The sequence below is a fragment of the Osmerus mordax genome, chromosome 12 (genome assembly GCF_038355195.1).
Source record: "Osmerus mordax isolate fOsmMor3 chromosome 12, fOsmMor3.pri, whole genome shotgun sequence".
Lineage (NCBI taxonomy): Eukaryota > Metazoa > Chordata > Actinopteri > Osmeriformes > Osmeridae > Osmerus > Osmerus mordax.
In genome coordinates, this window is record NC_090061.1 from 17,571,181 (window position 1) to 17,579,747 (window position 8,567).

Sequence of the window (8,567 nt, forward strand, 5' to 3'; positions counted from 1 at the left end):
CCTATATCATGGTGATTTTAGTTCTTGTTTCTTTTAGGTTTCACTGCCTCCACAGTGAAATGCGAATGCACCCTGAACGCGTCTGTGTTGTTATTGCTGCTACTGCGGTGCTGCACAACATCTGCGTTAAAAAGAGAATCCCCCTTATGATGCAAGGAGAAGTGGTGCTGGAGGCTGACGAGAACCCCGTGGCTGGCATCCCTGAAGATATCGGTGGACGACTAGTCCGCAATCATATCATAAATAACATCTAGGCCCATAGGCATAGGCTATGTGTGCTCATAACTTAGTTTTCAAATGGTTTTCTTCAATTTCATTTATATATATCTTATTCATAAGAAACAAACAGTACAAACAATCTCTAGCTACATCAGTAGGCCTTAGAAATAGCCTATCAATGGCAATTATTTATTTATATGTATATTTGTAAATATTTGTATAGGCCTGACAATTGTTTTCATTAAATGAATATAGCTTAACTAAAGAATGGTGTATGTCATCATGGTGTCTTCATTTGAGACGTTAGTATATTTTGTCTCAAGAAGTTTGAGTTCTAGTTTAAGTTTTTCTTTTTGAAGCTATATCTTCTCATGTTCTGCCTTGAGTTTGGCGGTCTCGACCTCAACACGAATGATTTCCTTTTCAAGAAGTATGCGCTGCAGCTCAGCAAAATCTCTCTTTCGTTTGGGGGTTGTGGGCATGGACCTCTGGGATTGTGTCATCCTTTGTGTTGTGGGGCTCTCCTCTTCACTCAGGGTGTCGTTTGAGTCTGTAAAATTGCAACAGTGTAGACTATTTGTAGCTATTTGTCTATAGGCTAGCACTTGATCGTAATGCAAACGATATATAGGCCTAACGATACTCGCTAGTATGAGGCTATTGATTAGCAAACAAACAAATGTAGCTGTAGTGGGAATAGGCAAAATGACTTACCACTCACACTGACAGCTGTCATATCGTGATCTGAGCTGCACTGAACGTCGGAGTCTTCAACCATTTGAACTGACAGTTCAGAACTGTCAAAGCCGTTCAATCCGTTAAAGGTGGGAGAGTCCTCTCCAAAAATATCAATAATAATACCACTATAAACTGATATTTTTGGTGAAGGACCACCCCCGGTTGGCGGGTTTTTAAATGCCGATGCATCCTTTTTTGCCCTGGAAAGAAGATCTTTCCACTTCTTCCTAACCTCTTCAACTGTCCGCAGTCCTCCGTCACATTCATTATTAATTTGATCGGTTATTGATTTCCACGCTGACTTCTTTTGCTTGTTTGTGTTGCTGTTATTGAATTTTCCCGTGAGTACGCTTCTATTCTGGTTATACATCTCTATAAGTTTTCTAATTTCTGTATCTGTAAAGTTTATTTTCCTTTTTTGGCGGTTTTCTTTATCCTGCATTGCTTAATTTTAAGGGAGATGCTAGGCAGTAGTAGGGTGCGCTTAGGCTCTTAAATGTGTTGCTTGGCAACGATCGACGCTTTCTCATTTTCACAAGGACGCGAATCTTAAGACCAGGCGTAGCTACGACCGTGATCTGTCAAGCTTGGTGCACTCGGTGTAAATTCAAATCACAAAGTCGGACGTAGCTATGACCGACGTAGGAGTTAAGACCAACTTTTTTACGCCCAGCTGGTGCACTCGGCCCCAGACGTCCTGACACTGATGTGTTTATTCTGGCCCTTGCTTTTTACAAAGAAGTTAGGGCTCATCTGTACTTTCACACTGGAAAAGGAGTCAACACTCGCACAGTTGAAGTTGAAAGGATCCATGACCAACTAGGAGAAGAAGTGTGTGATGCGCTGATTGGTCTACATTGCTTCTCTGGCTGTAACACAGTGAGTTCCCTGTATGGGATAGGAAAGGTGAAGACAGTCAAGACACTCCTGTCTAATCGTGAACACTGTGCTACATTCAGAAAAATGGGCACTGCTTTCACTGTACCACCAGAGCTCTATGAGGCAGTGGAAGCATTCATATGCAAGCTCTATGATCAGAAGGGTATAACAGATGTCAACAAGGCAAGGTGGCAAATGTTCAGATCAGGGAAATGTTTGGAGAGAAGTCTTCCTCCAAATAAGGACTCCCTTCACCTTCACATTCAGAGAGCAAACTATCAGGCTGCTATACACAGGTACAGAACCTAGGAACAGAAAAAAAAATAGTCCTGTAAGAACAAGCAATACCAAGAATTCCAATGTTACTCAGGGATTGGCAAAAATGTATTTTGAAATATGACAAAATATTCAAGCTGTAAAGGTATATGAATAAAAATACAAATTACAGCAACCATGACATGTATCAAAATAAACAATATTTTGTATTTTAAAAATAGTAAAATATGTTTTTTTCAAAGCAACATTTGATCATAATTAACAGCTCTTCACTAGACATGGTTTGGACTTGCCTGAGAAAACCAATGAGAGAGTCATCTTTCACTTGCCATGTGTCTTAAACAAGCAAGTGCAAAGCGCTCAACAGTCTTCCAACTCCCTGTTTTGGGTCAATTATTTTCTGCATTAAAAAAAATTCTTAACACTGTGCTATTTTGATACACAATACATAGCCATTTTTATAAGGCCCATCAAATAAAAAATAAAATAATAATATAATAATTATACTGGAATATATACCAAAATACTATCTATTCCTTTGTTCTACAGGAGAAGTTTAGAAAACATGCCAGACATACCTCCACCAATCCAGCATGGATGGAGGATCGAGGGGGGATGCTTTGCAGTTAATTGGATGACACTTCCACCAGCACCAGCAAGTGTCATGGAGCTTGTACACTGCAAGAGCAAAACACTACAATGTGTGGGGGGACACTGCACGTGCAGAAAGCACCAGCTACCATGCACAGACATGTGTCAATGTGTTAACTGCTCCAATTGTGTCTAAGTACGCAACACGACATTGTGAGCATGCAGATATTGCACTGATAAACGTAATCTGGTTCAAGTTCATTTTGTCTGGTGTTGTTAATTCACTAAATAGCTTCATGGAGATACGGTTAATACTTTGCCTAATTCACCAATTCAAGTGAGGTGTTCCAAGAGCGTCTACCTTCTGCCCTCCCGATGTAGGCTCCACTCCATCGCTTGTAAAAAAGCTCCACCAAGGTACTTTGCTTAGATTAGTTGTACAAATACTGATAGCGGTTAGCTATTTTGAGAACATTACCTACCGCTTCCACGACGTGTGGTGCAGCCATACACTGTAGCCAGAACAACGGAGAAGTTACATCCTTTCGGAGACGGAAAAGTCTGGCAGAAGAGCTGAGTTTAGAGCCAAAGCGATTTCCGACTCCTATACTAGCCACATCCGGGTCTTCGGGCACCGATTCAAACAATGACGTGATTGGTCAACTCAGGTTGACAAGGTAACAACACGAGCTTTGATTGGTTCTTACTCCGGCTAACATTTTGTTGTTAACTTGCGATATTATATCTACGTTATCTTTTTAATGTGCAACAATTGACGTTGGAAACAAGCGGTTATGTGCTCAACAACAATTTATTTAGACAGTTATAAAAAATTAACCAGTTCCCTGAAGGAGATCTATCAAATCGAAAACTAAAGGAGAAAAACGGACATGGCCCACAGTCTAATATAAACCTTAACATTAGCGATGTAGGCCTAAAGGCTTAAGGCCGCAATATGCTTCTGCGTCTCCGTTTACGGATGGGCGGGCGCACGGATACGCACGGATACGGACGGATAGACTTTTTCGAAAAACGGACACATGGGAACGCCCTCTTCTCCGAGGAACGCCCTCTACGAGCTCTCCGTCAGCCCTCGGAGAGCCCCGGAGAGCTCGACGTGCACCTCCTGAATTTTCTAACTATCCGTCGTGAGCGACGGAGAGCTACGGAGACCCCCTTGGCTGTGATTGGTCAGTATTAAGAATCGCTTGCGTCAGGGGCGGGGGCGGGGTTGCCGGGATAAACAGGACGAACAGAATCCTTTGACCGCCATTGCTGTAAGTTTTCACAATTCATATTTCAGCTAAACAGTACATGTAAATCAGCATCTGAATTCAAATGTGACGAGAAATGGGCAGTGTAGTTTCTGAAAATGTGCGTATTTTATTGATGAAACGGCTAATTTGTAAATTTGCTCCGACTTCTCGATAACCTAGGTAAATAAACACTCCACGACGACTTACAAAAAACCGTTGCGCCACCTACTCTTCTGGCGGTGAATTGTTTTCAGCACCCACAGCCTACGGAGAACCATAAACAAAGTCTATCCGTCCGTATCCGTGCGTATCCGTGCGCCCGCCCATCCGTAAACGGAGACGCAGAAGCAAATTGCGGCCTTAACCCTTTCAGGAGTACGTTCTAAATTTCTCGACTGTCCCCCCAGAGTGAGTTCTTTTTGCGCGTGAGTCTCAACGTTCCAGAAATTGATTATGACGCATTAAAATCGAATTTCTATACAATTTCACCATTTCTCGATTCGCATTTGAAAGTGACCTAGTTTGCACCCCGTATTAGTGACGACTACATTGGTTATTTTGTTTATCCGACCTTCTCGTGACGTATTTCTTCCGCTTCAGGGGATTGGCGAGACCTTCAAAGTTTTGGCTATGATTCTGATGCCAGAAGTACTTGTATAATTCTAATTATACCACCCATATATTTTGCACGATACTGAGATGAAAGCAACTGTTGTATTTCACAAGGTGATGTGTTTGCCAAACTAGCTAGCTCGTAGTGTAGTAAAGTGTCAATCAACAAGTTAGCTGTTGCTAATTTCCTAGGCTATGTTACGTTGTTTGTGTGGTCGGATTATAACGAATACAACATAATTCAGATACACCCAGTCAGTCTAACTTGATTGCTATACATCGTTGTGTTCTCTCTTCCATCTCGTAAACCTACGGAGTTGGCAACCAGACCGTGTTCTCAAAATAAGTTACTGGAAACCAGCAAAACAAAAATTAAAGATGCATTACAATCATAGCACATTAGTTTGACTGGATGCACCTGCATTATTTTGTACTCATTATAATCCGACCACACAAACAACGTAACATAGCCTAGTAAATTAGCAACAACTGCTGATTGTCAACCATGTGAGCCATAGGCGAGACTGGAGAATGACTCCCAGACCCCTTGACGAAAGGCGATCAAGCAAGCTCATGCAGCTTGGATACCTTCAAACCTTTTTGGTTGGCTTCTACTTTTCTGGGAAAACCTTTCTGGTGAGTAGATTATTTATAACCACAAATTACATACACATACCTGTGGCATGATATTGAGATGAAAGCATGACTTGTTGTTTTCCACGATCTGATGTTTTTGCTAGCTAGCTCGTAACTTGCTATGTTTAGTCTAATTAGAGCAAACACAATAATGCAGACATCCATTCTAAATTGATGGCTAGGTTTTGTGATCTATTGCTACCATCTACTGCCATTCATTTCCGTGTTGTTGGAACATTTATTATTCCTCATTTATTGTCAGGCCACAGTTCAAGTATTGCAAAAATGAGGCAAGTGTAATTTGTTTGGAAAATCTAGGCTAGAGCTACTTGATGGAAGACATAGAATAAACCAGACTTTATGCTTATTCAAAATAACAACCTATTGAAATGACAAGACAGTAATGTATGACTGTAATGTTTCATAGGGTTATGAACACACCTCTTGTCATACCACTTGACTGCCTGCTGTTGACCGTTTTCTATATATTGAACATCTCCCTTTCTAATTTTACAGGTGAATGTGAATGTTGGCCCACACAGGCCCCGTTCCAAGAGACAGAAAATGTTGAAAGAGGGTTGCACTGCTGTACAAATTGTCCATGTATAGTACTACATTGCCATCTCTCAGGTGTGCAGAACAAGTAAGGTACAAGGCAAAAAGCAACCCATCCCTGCTGAACATCAACTAAACCGTTGAGCACCTAATTCCTTGGTGTACCAGCAGTGGCTAAAAGCCCATCTCCCATCCCACATCTTCACCACATTGCATAGAGGGACTATAGAGAGCATCCCGAGGAGCTGCATCACGGCCTGGTTTGGGAACTGCACCACTTTGAACCGCAACTCTGCAGAGGATAGTGAGGACAGCCGAGAAGATAGTCGGGGTCTCTCTTCCCTCCCTCACAAACATACCTAACGGTGCATCCGCAAAGCCACACGCATTGTGGACAAACCCATGCACCCCACACGCACCTGTACATCATCAATATTTTTGCATATGGATGCTACCTCAATAACTAATGTTCACATATGGTATTAGTATATTATGTTTACATTCACATATTGTATATTATCTGTATATTTAGGAGGTTCCCTATATTTTAGCTTATCATAGATGTAATCTATGTTCTGTGTACTTATATGTTATGCCAGGTTGTCTTGCGTTGTCTTGTCTTCAGTGCCCAATTTCAGTGCCCAGTCTGACCTTGTGGTGTTCTGTGCACCTGACAATAAAACACTTGAACTTGAAGTATCCCATCCTCTTTGTGTCTTGGGGAATTTGTCACAAATTTAATCTTGTCTTGTTGGACCAATTTTATTTATCTAATTCTACTTAGTTGTTGTAGTTGTTTAGGTTATGTCAATGTCCTGGAAGAATGTTGTTTTGTTTCATTGTGTAATGTAAGTGTATGAATAAATGCCAGTTGACATGTCAAGACAACAGACCCAGATATGCCAAGCCCATCATGATCCTGGATGTCCATAGTGGATCCTGTGTAAAGGTCCTAAATATAGCCAGTAAATCACACAACTCAAACATGCTTGAGTTGTGATATGTTTTATGGCTCAATGTTTGTGCTGATGATATTCATTGATATGTAACGTGAGTGACGTGATTGTACCCTTTCCTGGACATGTACCTGAAACGAATTCAAGGATGCTGTGGTAAAAATTAAGAAACGTGTTTGTGTGGGTTTTTTATAGGTTGTTGCGAATTAGGGGTATAACTTTACTGTCATTACTGTTCCGAATTTGAAATATTCATATAAGTGAATCCACAGTGATCGGATATGGTATAGGATCGTTTGTAGCTGTCGACAAGCTAACTTGGCTATTACCGATAATATAGGCTGCCATGTTTTTTGTTTTGATCAGTACTCAATGCATTGTGGGTGTCAAAGGGTCAACGAGATAACCTACTCTTCTCACGAGAAAATAATGAGGTGTACAGGGTAAAGTGGTACATCATCGAAGTTCATCTTTGTTGCCGGAACACAAAAGAATCTAAGATGGCCGCAAGTAAATACGAGACGAAAGACAGATGAATGTCAGATGTTTTAGATGCATATTTGTGAATGTATATCTATTATTTCGATCTCTGGTTGGTTATACAATAGGTAAAATGTGTTGAAAGTGATAGCCAAGTCAAGGAAAACGTATAATATTATGGTTTACTAGGTGACGTGAGTAAAGCGTGAGTTATTTTTGGTTAGCTGTTAGCTAACATTAGCTAACTAAATTGTCTGAACGTTTACATATGGATAATAAAGGTATACTTTTGCAGAATATACAGTACATTGAGACTTATGTTTATAATATACACGTAGGCTACTGCTGAAGGCTCTATTGTGACGTAATAAGCCAAACTGGACATTCTAAGGACGCGTTCGAAATCACACCTGTGTGATCGTACTCCCCAGGGCCCACCCAGAAGAAATCACACAGGTGTGATCGTACTCCGGGCTGAGAATGTTGCTAAAATAAATTACAGATTGTGACGGGAAACGGCCTAACGTTAACCTAGGTATTCAACAGGGAATTAAAGCACATCGAATGGCAGTCTTAAAATCCCTCAGGTGTTGGACCGAATTCTCACTCCCCCGCAGAATTCCACTCCCCTACGTGTGAATGCGCACTGCCTTCCCAGCGTACTGCCATGTGTAGATTGGCGAACCAAGGCGATTTTTACAATGTTAAGCCTAGGTTCCCTCGTCTTAGGCTTTGAGGAAACTGTCAGTAGGCTATTTAATTCATGTTTCATTAAAATATAAGTTATGTTGCGCTGCACTTGAGAGCCTATACGATTTGTATGTCGTGCTACATGTAAAATCTGAATGATTGTCTCACAAAAATAGACGTAATGTTGAGCTGCACTTGGGAAACGTTGATGTTGATATTGTGCTACACTGTCCTATTATCGGAATGAGGTAATATGTGAATTATGTTGTAGTTGCGACTGCTGTTATGTCACTGTCTGGTAAAAGCGAGCATCCTTCTTTGTACTCATTTGTACGAATCAGTTTTAGTAGAACTATTCACTTCTGATTCTTGATTACGTTGTACTTGCTGTTAAAGGCTACTTACTAAATGCACTAAATGCCAATTGTAATAGAATCGTCTGGTAAATGAGTATAGCTACATTATTGTACACATTTATATAAAACGGCCCCTGCTCACAGCCAGAGGTACCTCCTACCAGAATTCAACTTCTATTTCCCTCTCAGTAAACTACTTGCCACACAACTGTTTTGTGTTTATAATCATATCCATTTCATAGATCCTGCTTCCCACAGACTAGTTAGCGTCTTCTAACTTGCAATTTACAGTGCTTGGTTTTAGTCAGATAGGGGGTCAGATG

General features: G+C 40.9%; 1 long non-coding RNA gene across 2 annotated transcripts; it reads left to right on the forward strand.

The window, feature by feature from the left end:
* The first annotated feature begins 4,582 nt into the window (after positions 1–4,582).
* LOC136954573 (uncharacterized) lies at positions 4,583–6,458 on the forward strand. 2 transcript variants are annotated; one of them, XR_010878115.1, is made up of 3 exons: positions 4,583–4,685; positions 5,090–5,207; positions 5,724–6,458. It is a non-coding gene; the product is annotated as an uncharacterized lncRNA (long non-coding RNA). The 2 variants fall into 2 exon arrangements; XR_010878114.1 differs by having other exon boundaries at positions 4,583–5,207.
* Positions 6,459–8,567: the final 2,109 nt, after the last annotated feature.